Below are 16150 nucleotides of genomic sequence, written 5' to 3' on the forward strand. Positions count from 1 at the left end.
ACCCTTCCCAACCCTTGTACACCATACCCCCTTACCCATCCCTATGACCCACCTATACCCCAACCCCTGTGCTACCCTGCCCATGTATCCAAACCCCTGTACATCAACCACAACACCCCTGTACACCTATCCCACCCTACAGCTCACCCCTATTACTGTACACCATACCCCCTTATACACCCCTATTACCCACCCAAGCCCCCTCCCCCTATATCTCTTCCCCGCCCACACCCTTAAAAGCCCCAGTTCGAGGAATTCCCGGGATTGTCGACAGAAAGAATGTCCAAGACGGAAGTGACATCACCATGCATCGCACGTGGGCGCGGCGGCCAACCAATGATAATCGGGGTGGGCGGGGCCGCGCGGAGGTTAGACCAATGAGAACCGGGGTGGGCGGGTCCGCTGGGTTGGTTGAACCAGTGAGAGAAGGTGGGCGGGGCGGCGGTGGGGAGTAAACCAATAGGAATCGTGGTGGGCGTGACCACATAGCGATTGGACGTGGGAGGCGCAGCTGCCAGGTAGATAGGCCAATGGGAGCGACGGTGGGCGCGGCCCCCGTGGCGAGTGGACCAATGCGAGCCTGAGTGGGCGGGCGGCTCAGCCAGGGGGCCAACGGCAGTGCGCGTGGGCGGGGGCCTGAGGCAGGCGGACCACTAAGGATGTCGGTGGGCGGGCCCGGCGGTGGAGGCTCCGGGCGGGCGGCGAGGGAACGAGAGGGAGGCGTCGGCAGGACGGCCGGGTCTCGGTGAGGTAAAGAAGCGTCCAGGCCGGGATTGGATTGGATTGGACGGGTTGTAGAAGGAAGGGAGGGAGTGTTTGGCCCGGGAGGGATCCGGGCTTCCTTGCTGCTCACAAGCGGTGGGGCCGTTTGACAGGGAGCGGGTGAGTGAGTGAGTGAGTGAGTGAGTGAGTGAGTGAGTGAGCGGGGCTCCGGCCGGGATTGCCCTCAGGGCCTCCCCGGGGATCACTTACTCTCTCACTCGTCTTTCCCGCTGTGGCCTTGTGGAAGTTCACTTACCATAATTCTACCGTTTATTTCAATGATACTTTTTTCTAAAGGCGTTTATAACGGAGATTCCCTGTGTAAACATGTCACGCTGTAGTTACACCATCCTTCCAGCAGAGGCGTGAGAGGGCCACGTCAAGTACAAGTGTCAAGTTACCACACGCGGTCTATAATTCACAGCAAACTGGTTTTTTAATACATATATATGTGAGTGGATTTCATCACCCTGTCAAATTTAGTGATCGAGCAACTGCTGTGTAAGGGATCCCAGTGAGTTGTTTCTGTGACAGCCTCTGTTTACCATTATGGAACCTGGTAATATTTTGTACGTGAAGTGGTCAGTTAGCACTGTGATGCAAACGCGAAACAAACCTAAATAAAAAATTATGGACCCAATTTGTCCTCATGTAGTTTCAAGAATAATATATTTGTGCGGGATAGCTGAAGGCATTTCCAAGTCTGTAACTTGATCGATTTCTAGTGTATGTTATGGAGCATCTCATCAAGTTTAGTGTGGATCGTAATGTAAATTATTTTAAGTTTGGATGGACTTAAGGGAACATTTGCAATAATATGGGACCTGGAATGGGAATATGTGATTTTTAGAAGAGGTGCAGACAAAGAGATTATGTGCCTCCTCCACTGAAGAATAAAGATTACGAAGGTCTGAATTTCCAGTCAGTAATAAATTGATCTCAAAGAGTAGGTTTTATTTGGTTAGCAAGGGTTTCTGTTGCTGATGCCTATTCAATGATTCTTGTTGAAATATATGAGTGATCTTGGAGCACTTGTGTTTGTGGTAAATTGTGATGGCGTTCACCGATAAGTAATCTCTTACTGCATAATTTAAAACATTAAAAAAATATATATAATAATTATTTTTTATTGTCACAAGTAGACTTACATTAACACTGCAATGAAGTTACTGTGAAAACCCCAAGTCGGCACATTCCGGCGCCTGTTCGGGTACACCGAGGGAGAATTCAGAAATCTCAGCTGGTATATGGGAATTGAATCTGCGCTGCTGGCCTTGTTCTGCATCACAAACCAGCTGTCTAGCCTACTGAACTCAACCAGCCCCAATTCAGATTACCCAATTCTTTTTTTCCAATTAAGGGTCAATTTAGCGTGGCCAGTTCACCTACCCTGCACATCTTTTTGGGTTGCGGGGGTTAGACCCAAGCAGACATGGGGAGAACATGCAAACTCCACACGGACAGTGACCCGGGCTGGGATTGAACCTGGGTCTTCAGCACTATGAGGCAGCAGTGCTAACCACTGAGCCACTGTGCTGCCTGCTCTTCCTCCATTCTAACACGTGTAAACTGCTCTGTGTTATCCTGAGGGTGTAAAAGTTTGTTATCTAATCCAACCTTTCTCTGAAAAGAGGATGAACAGGATCTTGTTTTTATGCCTCCATCTAAACTCCAAAAGACATCTTGAGGACAATTTTCAGGACCAAGCACTTTACATACATCTCTGCCACTTCCTGTCAATGATGATATCAGATAATTTATCGCTTGAGAATCTGGGTGTTAAGTTCAAGGTTTTCCCCAGTTGGTGGCTAAATTGCTGTTTTCAGAAGCGATAGTTTTATTTAACATCAGCCTGTTGAATTTTGATTCTATTATTTTGCACGGGGCTAAATTATTGGAAAGCCTGACAATACTTTGTTCTTTGTAGTACCAGTTAGCATACAGTCGTGTAATATCCTAGGATTAAGTGTGACACAAATTTAATTTCTGAAGTTAAGTTCAAGGTTTTTAAGCTTCATGGTTAGTGTAGATGAGAATAATGGAAGCAAATAGGAAACAAACAGGCAAAGAAAAATCACAAAAATTGGAATGGAACATTTTGCAAAGAAGCCATCCCATTTTTTAACCTTTTGTTGCCTACCTTAATGCCCTTCTGTTCTTCAGTGGATTTTCAATACTTCACTGAGAACATTTCAGTGCTTTATTTGTTTTCCTTTCAGAATTCTTTGCGTGCATAACCTGTTGCTTTCCTACAGGTTTCTAGATTGACTAGGTTGGGATTGTTCTCGCTGGAGTTCAGAAGAATGAAGGGGGAATCTCATAGAGACTTATAAAATTCTAACAGGACTAGACCGGGTAGAAGAAAATTAAATGAAAACCGCTTATTGTTACAAGTAGGCTTTAAATGAAGTTACTGTGAAAAGCCCCTAGTCACCACATTCTGGCGCCTGTTCGGGAGGCTGGTACAGTAATTGAACCGTGCTGCTGGCCTGCTTTGGTCTGCTTTCAAAGCCAGTGATTTAGCCCAGTGTGCTAAACCCCCATGCAGAGACGATGTTACCAATGATAGATGTGCTCAGAACCAGGGGTCACAGCCTGAGGATTCGGGGTAAACCATTTCGGACCGAGATAAGGAGAAACTTCTTCACACAAAGAGTGGTGAGCCTGTGGAATTCATTGCCACAGGAAGTAGTTGATGCTAAAACTTTGAATATATTCAAGAGGCGACTGGATATAGCACTTGGGGAGAATGGGATCAAAGCCTATGGGGAAAAAGCAGGATTAGGCTATTGAGTTGGATGATCAGCCATGATCGTGATGAATGGCGGAGCAGGCACGAAGGGCCAAAAGGCCTATTCCTGCTCCTATCTTCTATGTATCTATGTACTCGTGACAGGAGTAAACTTTTCTGATTTGTAACTCCTAACTGCTTCTCTCTCCAATGCACCGCCCCCCTCCTCCCTCCCCCTCCTCCCACCCCTCCACTTTTTCCAGCTTTGATGAAGTGTTTAAGATCAGATCATTGTTTTGCCCTATTTTTTCTTTTTGGTGCTGATGCACTTGTTCCGTATTTCTCGTAGCTGCTTTTGTTATAAAATATTCAAAGCTTTCACAAATGCCCTTTTTCAAGAGATTTACACCATGCATTGCTCTGTTATGGAACCATTTTAATTGGTGTTGTTTCACCCCAAATACTTTCTGGAATGATTTTTCCCCCCTTTTTTTATTGAATTATAGAATGATTACAGCACAGTCAGAGGCCATTTGGCCCATTGAGGCTGTGCTGACTTGGAGTGAGAGCAATTTAACAAGTTCCACTAACCTGCCCTATCCCTGTAGTCCTGCAAAGCTTTTCTCTATGGGTGTGTATTCACTTGCTTTTTAAAAAAAGCTTTGATTGAACTTTCCTCCACCACACTCTCAAGCAGTGCATTGCAGATTCTAACCACTCGCGGCGCAAAAAGGTTTTTTCATGTTGCTATTCGCCTTTTGCCAGTCACCACAGATCAGTGCCCTCTGGTTCTCAGCCCTTCCAACAGGAATAGTACCTCTCCATCTACTTTGTCCAGACTGCTCATGATTTTGAACATCTCTATTAAATCTCCTCTCAATCTTCTCTAAGTAGAACAATGCAATCGGTTTATATTACTGAAGTCCCTCATCCCTGGAACCATTTTCGTGAATCTTTTCTGCACCTTTCTCTAACAATTCCAGAAGACGAAGGCTAAAAGGCAAAGCAGGTTTATTCTCCAACACAAATAAGGCCGCAGCCATGGTGTACAAAATACTTGTCCTAGCTCGGGATTGTCGGGAACCTCTGGCCCTTGTCTGGGAGTCGATATTTAAGGCCCCGCTGGTGAGCCCCCATTGGGTGGGCCTCCGCCCGCTCAACATGGGAACTGATACTATGAAGCCCATCGGGAGATCAGTCAGCAATCCCCCGTGGTCTTCGTGAGGGTTACAATACTCTCTGATGATTCCTTTCTAAAGTGTGGTGCCTAGAATCTGTCCGGCGGCATAGCCGCGCAGTGCTTAGCACTGTTGCTTCACAGCACCAGGGTCCCAGGTTCGATTCCCGTCTTGGGTCACTGTCTGTGCGGAATCTGCACGTTCTCCCTGTGTCTGTGTGGGTTTCCTCCGGGTGCTCCAGTTTCCTCCCACAATTCCCAAAAGATGTACTATTAGGAAATTTGAACATTGTGAATTCTCCCTCCTTGCACCCAAACAGGCGCTGGAATGTGACGACTAGGCGCTTTTCACGGTAACTTCATTGCAGTGTTAATGTAAGGCTACTTGTGACAAAGATTATTATTATATAGAATTGGACACACTACCCAGCTCAGGCCAAACCAGAATTTAGTAAAATTTCATCATGATTTAATTGCTTCTGTACCCTATGCCTCCATTAATAAAGCCAAGAATCCTGTATTCCTTTTGAGCAACTTCTTCTACCTGACCTGGCACCATCAAAGATTTGTGTGCCTAGACCCCATAGTTTCCTTTCTTTGTTGTTGCACCCCTTTTAGAATTATATCCACATTGCCTCTCCTTGTTCTTGCTATCAAAATGAATCATTTCACATCTCTCTGCGTTAAATTTCAACTGCTACGTGACTACTTGTTCCGCCTGCCTGTTTATATCACCATGAAGTCAACCGCTGTTCAAGATGCTGTGTTTTGTGTCATCTGCAAATTTTAAAATTGTGTCCCGTACACCCAAGTCTGAGTCGTCAAAAATATGTCAAGACAAGCAATGGTTCTAGTACTGGCCCTTGCGGAACCCCACTGTCTGCCTTCCTTTAGTCTGAATAACATCTGTTTGCCAATGCTGTTTCCTGCCACTTAGCCAGCCTGATATCCATGCTGCCACTGTCCTCCCTTTTTATTCTATGGACTTCAGCTTTGCTGCCATGCCCATTATGTGGCACTTAATCAAACACTTATTTGAACATCTACCACATTACCCTCAACAATCCTCACTGTAACTTCATCAAAAAATTTAGTCCAGTTAGTTAAAAACAATTTGCCTGGCTTTTCTTAATTAATCTACACTTAAGGATAAGCAGAAAAATTCCTGGGTATTTCATGTTGGGGAAACGGATGCTGTTGTTTTCCTACTCCAAAATCTATTCCCTAGCTACTGACTCCATTTTTTCGCTCTTGTAGCTGTCTGAGATTAAACCAGACTGTTCACAGCTGTGGTCTCATATTTGCTCCCATGAGGAGCTTCTGACCCATCTTCATGCCACTGCTGAGACCTCCAGGAATTCTCTGAAACCTCTCCTCTCTTCCCCACTTTCCTCTATCATACTCAGTATAACCTTCCGCTTTAACCAAGCTTTTGGTCATTTGACTCTAAATGGTTTGGTGATCAACTTCATTTTATAATGCTTTTATGAAGTGCCTTGTTACTGGAAAGGCGCTATAGATGTACACGTTGTTTTGTCCAAACTTTCAGATAATTTCTGAAAGTTTTCCCAGCATTGAGGTTAAACTTACTGATATGTATTTGCTGGGTTTATCCTTACTCCTTATTGTGAACGAAGGTCTAACCGTGGTAATTCACTAGTCCTCTGCCCCTCTCCCCTCTTCCGCACCCCCCCCCCCCCATCATATCTAAGGAGGATTGGAAGGTAATGACTATACCTCCCCAATTTCTATCCTAGCTTCCCTCTGCATCCTTGGTATCTGCCCAAATTTGTTCATATGTGCTGGAAGGCTATGGTTGTATCTGCTCACCAGGACTCCGCATACATGCCTCTGCACCAGGGGTCAGTGGAGCGGGACCAGAGATTGGAAACTCAACCTGATTTCTCCCACCTACAGGGCAGCTGGTGCCTATGAAACGTTTCCCCGTATTGAGGGAAAAACGCAGGCCAGAGAATAAAATGTCACGGCGGTGCAGTGTACCTCACAGTGCCAAGAACTCTGGTTCATTTCCGTTCTTGGGTGACTGTCTTTGTGGAGTTTGCTTGTTCTCCCTGTGTCTGCGTGGGTTTCCTCCAGGTGATCTGATTTCTTCTCACAGTCCAAAGATGTGCAGCTTAGATAATTGGACATACTAAATTGTCCCTTAATTTCCAAAGATGTGCAGATTAGGTGGGGTTACAGGAATAGGGTGAGGGAGTGGGTCAAGGTAGGGTGCTCTTTCAGAGGGTTGGTGGGGCGAATGGCTGACTGGATGGGCCGAATGGCCTACATCTGCACTGAAGGAATTCTATGGTTCGATAAGTTGGAACGGGGGGCTGTAATTTGTGTTGTTTTCCTCGGCAGCCTGGAGGCACTGATTAGGTGCAACGCCCTGCTGGAACCAGCTAAACACGTACTGGGATTTTAAAAAAAAATAAATATTTTTATTCTCCATTTTCACATTTTCTTCAGAGTTTACACACCACCAACAAACAGTAAACGGTAACAAATACAATGTCAATCCCCATATCAACAACAACGATCCCATCCTCCCACCACCCCCCAAACACCAACCCACCTGACAATATAAGCATCAAATAAACCAAACCCTCCCAAGGTGGAAAAATAAAGGAAAAAAGGAATCAGGAATCGCCTATGGTCACCATTGACATATACAGTCCACCCCCCCCAAACCCCCATCCTAAATATCCAATCCCTGAAAGAGCACCGTGAATGACACCCATGAATTGTAGGCAACCCCCTTCCACCTTCCCCCCCCCCCCTTCCACCTTCCCCCCCCCCCCCTTCCACCTTCCCCCCCCCTTCCACCTTCCCCTCCCCTTCCACCTTCCCCTCCCCTTCCACCTTCCCCTCCCCTTCCACCTTCCCCCCCTCCACCTTCCCCCCCCTCCACCTTCCCCCCCCCTCCACCTTCCCCCCCCCTCCACCTTCCCCCCCCTCCACCTTCCCCCCCCCTCCACCTTCCCCCCCCCTCCACCTTCCCCCCCCCCTCCACCTTCCCCCCCCCCCTCCACCTTCCCCCCCCCTCCACCTTCCCCCCCCCCACCTTCCCCCCCCCTCCACCTTCCCCCCCCCTCCACCTTCCCCCCCCCTCCACCTTCCCCCCCTCCACCTTCCCCCCCTCCACCTTCCCCCCCCTCCACCTTCCCCCCACCTTCCCCCCCTCCACCTTCCCCCCCTCCACCTTCCCCCCTCCACCTTCCCCCCCTCCACCTTCCCCCCCTCCACCTTCCCCCCCCTCCACCTTCCCCCCCCCTCCACCTTCCCCCCCTCCACCTTCCCCCCCTCCACCTTCCCCCCCTCCACCTTCCCCCCCTCCACCTTCCCCCCCTCCACCTTCCCCCCCTCCACCTTCCCCCCCTCCACCTTCCCCCCCTCCACCTTCCCCTCCCCTCCACCTTCCCCTCCCCTCCACCTTCCCCTCCCCTCCACCTTCCCCCCCCTCTACCTTCCCCCCCCTCTACCTCCCCCCCCTCTACCTTCCCCCCCTCCTCCACCTTCTCCCCCCCTCCACCTTCCCCCCCCCACCTTCCCCCCCCCTCCACCTTCTCCCCCCCTCCACCTTCCCCCCCCACCTTCCCCCCCCCTCCACCTTCCCCCCTTCCCCCCCCCCCTCCACCTTCCCCCCCTTCCCCGCCCTCCCTCCCCCTCCACCTTCCCCCCCTTCCCCGCCACCTTCCCCCCTTCCCCGCCCTCCCTCCCCCTCCACCTTCCCCCCTTCCCCGCCCTCCCTCCCCCTTCCCGCTCTTTCCCCCTCCTTCCCCCTTCCCCCTCCTTCCGCCTTCACCTTCCCTCTTCCCCCTTCCCTCTTCCCACTCCTTCCTTCCCCTTCCTCCCCCTCTGCCCTTCCTCCCCCCTGCCCTTCCTCCCCCCTGCCCTTCCGCCCCCTCTGCCCTTCCGCCCCCTCTGCCCTTCCGCCCCCTCTGCCCTTCCGCCCCCTCTGCCCTTCCGCCCCCTCTGCCCTTCCGCCCCCTCTGCCCTTCCGCCCCCTCTGCCCTTCCGCCCCCTCTGCCCTTCCGCCCCCTCTGCCCTTCCGCCCCCTCTGCCCTTCCGCCCCCTCTGCCCTTCCGCCCCCTCTGCCCTTCCGCCCCCTCTGCCCTTCCGCCCCCTCTGCCCTTCCGCCCCCTCTGCCCTTCCGCCCCCTCTGCCCTTCCGCCCCCTCTGCCCTTCCGCCCCCTCTGCCCTTCCGCCCCCTCTGCCCTTCCGCCCCCTCTGCCCTTCCGCCCCCTCTGCCCTTCCGCCCCCTCTGCCCTTCCGCCCCCTCTGCCTTTCCGCCCCCTCTGCCCTTCCGCCCCCTCTGCCCTTCCGCCCCCTCTGCCCTTCCGCCCCCTCTGCCCTTCCGCCCCCTCTGCCCTTCCGCCCCCTCTGCCCTTCCGCCCCCTCTGCCCTTCCGCCCCCTCTGCCCTTCCGCCCCCTCTGCCCTTCCGCCCCCTCTGCCCTTCCGCCCCCTCTGCCCTTCCGCCCCCTCTGCCCTTCCGCCCCCTCTGCCCTTCCGCCCCCTCTGCCCTTCCGCCCCCTCTGCCCTTCCGCCCCCTCTGCCCTTCCGCCCCCTCTGCCCTTCCGCCCCCTCTGCCCTTCCGCCCCCTCTGCCCTTCCGCCCCCTCTGCCCTTCCGCCCCCTCTGCCCTTCCGCCCCCTCTGCCCTTCCGCCCCCTCTGCCCTTCCGCCCCCTCTGCCCTTCCGCCCCCTCTGCCCTTCCGCCCCCTCTGCCCTTCCGCCCCCTCTGCCCTTCCGCCCCCTCTGCCCTTCCGCCCCCTCTGCCCTTCCGCCCCCTCTGCCCTTCCGCCCCCTCTGCCCTTCCGCCCCCTCTGCCCTTCCGCCCCCTCTGCCCTTCCGCCCCCTCTGCCCTTCCGCCCCCTCTGCCCTTCCGCCCCCTCTGCCCTTCCGCCCCCTCTGCCCTTCCGCCCCCTCTGCCCTTCCGCCCCCTCTGCCCTTCCGCCCCCTCTGCCCTTCCGCCCCCTCTGCCCTTCCGCCCCCTCTGCCCTTCCGCCCCCTCTGCCCTTCCGCCCCCTCTGCCCTTCCGCCCCCTCTGCCCTTCCGCCCCCTCTGCCCTTCCGCCCCCTCTGCCCTTCCGCCCCCTCTGCCCTTCCGCCCCCTCTGCCCTTCCGCCCCCTCTGCCCTTCCGCCCCCTCTGCCCTTCCGCCCCCTCTGCCCTTCCGCCCCCTCTGCCCTTCCGCCCCCTCTGCCCTTCCGCCCCCTCTGCCCTTCCGCCCCCTCTGCCCTTCCGCCCCCTCTGCCCTTCCGCCCCCTCTGCCCTTCCGCCCCCTCTGCCCTTCCGCCCCCTCTGCCCTTCCGCCCCCTCTGCCCTTCCGCCCCCTCTGCCCTTCCGCCCTCTCTGCCCTTCCGCCCTCTCTGCCCTTCCGCCCCCTCTGCCCTTCCGCCCCCTCTGCCCTTCCGCCCCCTCTGCCCTTCCGCCCCCTCTGCCCTTCCGCCCCCTCTGCCCTTCCGCCCCCTCTGCCCTTCCGCCCCCTCCTCCCCTTCCGCCCCCTCCTCCCCTTCCGCCCCCTCCTCCCCTTCCGCCCCCTCCTCCCCTTCCGCCCCCTCCTCCCCTTCCGCCCCCTCCTCCCCTTCCGCCCCCTCCTCCCCTTCCGCCCCCTCCTCCCCTTCCGCCCCCTCCTCCCCTTCCGCCCCCTCCTCCCCTTCCGCCCCCTCCTCCCCTTCCGCCCCCTCCTCCCCTTCCGCCCCTTCCGCCCCCTCCTCCCCTTCCGCCCCCTCCTCCCCTTCCGCCCCCTCCTCCCCTTCCGCCCCCTCCTCCCCTTCCGCCCCCTCCTCCCCTTCCGCCCCCTCCTCCCCTTCCGCCCCCTCCTCCCCTTCCGCCCCCTCCTCCCCTTCCGCCCCCTCCTCCCCTTCCGCCCCCTCCTCCCCTTCCGCCCCCTCCTCCCCTTCCGCCCCCTCCTCCCCTTCCGCCCCCTCCTCCCCTTCCGCCCCCTCCTCCCCTTCCGCCCCCTCCTCCCCTTCCGCCCCCTCCTCCCCTTCCGCCCCCTCCTCCCCTTCCGCCCCCTCCTCCCCTTCCGCCCCCTCCTCCCCTTCCGCCCCCTCCTCCCCTTCCGCCCCCTCCTCCCCTTCCGCCCCCTCCTCCCCTTCCGCCCCCTCCTCCCCTTCCGCCCCCTCCTCCCCTTCCGCCCCCTCCTCCCCTTCCGCCCCCTCCTCCCCTTCCGCCCCCTCCTCCCCTTCCGCCCCCTCCTCCCCTTCCGCCCCCTCCTCCCCTTCCGCCCCCTCCTCCCCTTCCGCCCCCTCCTCCCCTTCCGCCCCCTCCTCCCCTTCCGCCCCCTCCTCCCCTTCCGCCCCCTCCTCCCCTTCCGCCCCCTCCTCCCCTTCCGCCCCCTCCTCCCCTTCCGCCCCCTCCTCCCCTTCCGCCCCCTCCTCCCCTTCCGCCCCCTCCTCCCCTTCCGCCCCCTCCTCCCCTTCCGCCCCCTCCTCCCCCTCCGCCCCCTCCTCCCCCTCCTCCGCCTCCTCCGCCTCCTCCGCCTCTCCCCCTTCCCCCTCCCCCTCTCCTCGGTTCTGCCTCTCCCCCTTCCCCCTCCCCCTCTCCTCGGTTCTTTCCCCCAACCTTTCACCCCGGCTAGACTCACCGAAACCTGTTCTGCCAGGCTCCGATGGCCGCAGCCCTCCACCCACCTCACTCCCGTTCACTGGCTGACTTAAATCGGCCAGCGTGGAGGCCTCCGCACAGGTCTCCTTCCACCTTGCCCGGTCCCAGGAAAACCAAGAAATCTTCTTTAGCACACAACCCCCGCATACACACCCAAACCCCAAAGAACAATCATTGCAAATGAAAGTCCCATCTCTTCCCTTATCCAAATATATACAGCGTCGACTCATTTAGTACATACACCAACACACAATGAAAAAATAAAGTTACAAGAGGCTGCATCGGTACATGACCATTTCTCAATTCTGCCACAGTCCTTCTGCATTTGCAAACTCCTTCGTTGCTTCCGCCGTCCCAAAATAAAAGTTCTTGGATTTTTAGGTCACCCTCAACTTAGCTGGATATACTATGCCGCACTGCACCTTGCTGATGTACAGTGCCTTCTTCACCCGGCTGAAGGCAGCCTGCCTCCTCGCCAGCTCCACTGTAAATTCCTGGTATATGTGTATACCAGCTCCAGCCCATTGCACCACCTGCTTCTGCTTTGACAAGCCCAGGACTTTCTCCTTCATGCTATACCTACGGAAACACAGAGCTACTACTCTTGGCGGCTCACTCGCCTTTCGTATTGGCCTCCACGACCGATGAGCCCGATCCAGTTCATATTGGAAGGGATCGTTCCCCCTCCCCCAATAGCTTTGCCAACACCTGGCAAAATACTCCGTCGGCCTCGGGCCTTCCACCCCTTCGGGGAAACCCACAATCCTCAAATTCTGAAGCCTGGATCTGTTTTCCAGGTCTTCCATTTTGGCTCGCAGACCCTTGTTGGTCTCTCTCACCTTCCGAAACTCCTTCCCCATCGAGGTGAGTTGATCACTGTGCTGCGATAATGCCTCTGCCACTTCCTTCAATGTCTCACCTTGCTCCCGCACCTCCGCCGCTGCGCTTGATACCGCCGCCTTCACCGGGGAAATCGCCTCCTCCACCAGCACTTTCAATACCGCCCCCATCTCCTCCTTCATCGCGTCCTTGTGTTTTGTGAATTCTTTTTCAAGTTCCACAGCCATCATCGTGGCCATGTCTTCTGCTGTGAGCGATGCGGCCTCCCCTGGTGCTCCAGCCTCCGCTTTCCTTACAGTTCCTGCGCTGACTTTTTCACTCCCCGGCGGACTTCCGTTAACCCCCTTTTTCACGGCCGTTTTTCTCCCAAACTTGGACATTTCTCCTCCCTGTGCTTTCTTTACGGCCTTTTCAGCCTCTGTTGCCACCGGGACCGGGCGTTAAAACTCCAAAATTCCTATTCCTGAGCGGGAGCCCTCCAGTATGCAGCTGCCTCCCGCCCACCATCACCGGAAGTCCCACATACTGGGATCTTTGTATAAAAATTGCACCATGCCAGTGAAATATATAGTTTGAACAGGGGGTCGGTTAGCTCAGTTGGCTGAATGGCTGGTTTGTAATGCGGAGCCACGCCAACATTGCGGGTTCAATTCCTGTACCAGCTGAGGTTATTCACAAGGACCCTTCTTAACCTTGCCTGAGGTGTGGTGACTCTCAGTTTAAATCATCAGCAAGTCAGCTTTCTCTCTAAAAAGGGAGAGCAGGCTATGGTCCTCTGTGACTATGGTGACTCTGAACAACCAAGATTGAATAATTCAGGGTTGATAAATTTATATAGACATATTGAACTTCTTTAGTAAAAACAATTTCCGTGATATTCTGGTGTGTCTCATTCCTCAAACCGATCAAACCAGGAAAGGCAGTTTTTGTACAGTCATCAGACTTGCATCTTTTTATATCTGTTTTAAGCCAAACTATTATTTTGCAGTCTTTTTACTTTTTTTTAAAAAAGGGGTGTAATCAGGAGTCTGCCTCAATAATTGCCAGTTCTCAGTGAATTGATGACAGGTTTATCCCCTTGATTGTATGCATCTAATTTTTGGTTTTGTGCCTTAAAGCACAACTGCTGAGGCACTTATACCTTTCTTGCGGTTTAAACATTTGAAGTGTGACTCGCATTGTGTTAGCAGAAGCAGCAGATGACTTCAATTTCAGCATTGTTCTGAAATCTGTAGTACCAGTTGTGAAATAATTTATTTCCTGTATCTCTGGCTTAGGGAATCAAAAATTGAAGGAGATTTGGGGGAATGTCAAACATGCTCAGACTCCCGAGCCCTCCCCAACTCCCCACTGCAAAAGAAAAATGAGCCCAATCACAGGTTGGGCTAATTTATTTCAGGTATTGGTATAAGTTTCCAGTGAGCCTGAACAGCTTTCGTTTATACAGAATCTTCAATATAGAAAAATGTCTCTTGCCAGAAGTATAATTTTAAAGAAAATGTTGCGCTTAAGGAGAAATTCGATATTAAGAAGGACGAACAAAGGTTTGTCAAAGACGTGGATTTTAAGATGCGTTTAAGAAGGGAAGTGGAGATGTAGGGAGTCATTTATAGAGAATAGATTTAGCTACCAAGGAAGGACGGCAGTGATGTACTAGAGGCCAGATTCAGAGAAACTGAGTTTGGGTGTGGGTTAGTGGTAAGGGATGATTAGAGCAAGGGGATAGGCCATGAGGGTGCAAATTTTAAATTTAAGACATTGGGCAATGTTAGTACCAATGTCAGTGTCACCACTGGCTCAGTGATAGCGCAGTCACCACTCCAGAGAACAAAGAACTGAGGGAGTGCTGTACCGTCAGAGGTTCAATGGTTCAAGTGAGATAGTAAACTGGAGCCTGTCTGCCTGTAGAAGACTATGCAGCACTGTTTGAAGATGCGTGCTCCCTGATGTCCTGGCTGACATCTGTGCCTTAACCAACACCTAAAATAGATTAGGGAGCTTACCGTGTAGAAATGGGCTTCTGCATTTTCTACATTACAATTGTGATAAAACTTCAAAAACATTTAACATTTGGAATGTCCTGAGGCTGTGAAAAGAGCCAAGTTTTTTTTAATGCTAGTGAGGTTGGGTGAGTGGGACTTGATGCACCTTATGAAGAAAGTATATGGCAGAATGTAAGAAAATATTTTACTTTGATTTTTATATGCAGCTCCTGTATCTTGAACTATTGAGTTCTTCTGGGATAGTGCGTGGTTGTTATTCTTTATTGCTTAACCAGTTAGGACAATGATATAATTGTTGAATATTGTTTCTTTTCTTTGAAATCAACAGATTTTGCTGTTTACGCACTTTTGAACCACAGTACCAATTCCAATGTTACTGATTAGCCTATCACTCTTGCATGAAATAGGGTTTTGACTAGTCCCTGATGACGTGTATTATTTAATCTTATTAATTTGTTTTCAACAACAAATTTGATACTGTGTGTCATGTTTCCTCCCATTTCTGAAGCATATCCATCTTGTTGGGGTTGAACAAAGTCCCAGTCAAGTGAGGCGCAAGTTTCAACAGCTAATGAAATGACAGTTAACTGATTGTCAGAACATTGTCCTACAACTGAGTTCCCAGATTCGCTTGACAAGTTATTGCAGAAGGAGGTTAAATTTCAGGAATTCACAACCTCCAAAACCTAAACAAGTTAGACACCTTTTGAAGTAGTCAGTGAGTTAGAGGCTTCTGAAGTAGTCTCCTGTTTACTTTTCTGTACAACTGTGTACCTTAGTTTGGAGCTGGGGTATCTGGTCACAGCCTTCCTTCCCAGAGTACACTTGAACTCTCGAACCGTAGTAGGTTTAGGTCTGTCTCCTTAGGAGTTGGTGGTCGAGCTCTTGTTGCAATGAGCCAGACAGGAAATTTCACGTTTTCGAGCTCCTTTGTGAATGATATTTGCAAACTCACAATGCCTCTCGCCTTGGGAGGAGATATATGGTGCCGGTAGTGAACCTGCTGTGTGACTTTGAAGACATACATGAAGGCGCCCTCCTTCCTACCGTCCTTTACTCTTTGTTCTTGGCCCCCATCTTGGGTGTTTATTTTCACTAAATAAGAATTTCCAAATTCTAAATAAGAATTTCCAAGTTGGTGAAGTAATTTAAGGTGAATTTCTTTTGTGTGAACAAAAGTCCTCCCGGTTTTATTTAGTTCAAAGTACTAAATATGTAAAAAACATAACACCAAAAACGACTGACCATGGGTTCAAGGCTGGAGTTGTGGTGTGGATTCTGTGTTTTGCCTGTTGTGGACTCAACCCATTACCATCTGTAGTAACATGAGAAGTGCTTTCAGTCAGTTCTTGTTTTTAAATTAGAGCGGAATAAGTGTCATGGGGTTTCCGACAATGTAAGTAAAGCAGAAGTTGTAGAGAAAATGGAACCGCTTGGAAATTGCAACTCATAGAATTTTTTTAATAGAATTTACAGTGCAGAAGGAGGCCATTCGGCCCATCGAGTCTGCACCGGCTCTTGGAAAGAGCACCCTACCCAAGGTCAACACCGCCACCCTATCCCCATAACCCAGCAACCCCACCCAACACTAAGGGCAATTTTGGACACTAAAGGCAATTTATCATGGCCAATCCACCGAACCTGCACATCTTTGGACTGTGGGAGGAAACCGGAGCACCCGGAGGAAACCCACGCACACACGGGGAGGATGTGCAGACTCCGCACAGACAGTGACCCAAGCTGGAATCGAACCTGGGACCCTGGAGCTGTGAAGCAATTGTGCTATCCACAAGGCTACCGTGCTATCCACAAGGCTACCGTGCTGCCCCAAATTTACTATTTGGTAAATTCCACGTGTTGAAGTGATGAGCAATTAAGTTTCATAGATTGTCAGTGACATTAAAAACATATCGAAGGTGTAATAATGTCTTTGGCATTGCATGCTTACAATCGGAATGGCTAGTGGAAAATATACCCCTTTACCCTTCATCGAGTAAAGTAGGTTCGCCGCTTAACCTTCTATGT

At 52.4% G+C, this 16150-nt stretch overlaps 1 protein-coding gene across 1 annotated transcript in view; it reads left to right on the forward strand.

Moving 5' to 3' along the window:
- Positions 1-654: 654 nt before the first annotated feature.
- Positions 655-16150, forward strand: part of klhl13 (kelch-like family member 13) — a 319987-nt gene continuing 304491 nt past the window's right edge. Inside the window, exon 1 of the mRNA XM_072505057.1 lies at positions 655-750. The gene's annotated coding sequence lies outside the window, so the exon portion shown is untranslated. The remainder of the gene's footprint in view (positions 751-16150) is intronic.

Source organism: Scyliorhinus torazame, chromosome 5 (genome assembly GCF_047496885.1).
Source record: "Scyliorhinus torazame isolate Kashiwa2021f chromosome 5, sScyTor2.1, whole genome shotgun sequence".
NCBI lineage: Eukaryota > Metazoa > Chordata > Chondrichthyes > Carcharhiniformes > Scyliorhinidae > Scyliorhinus > Scyliorhinus torazame.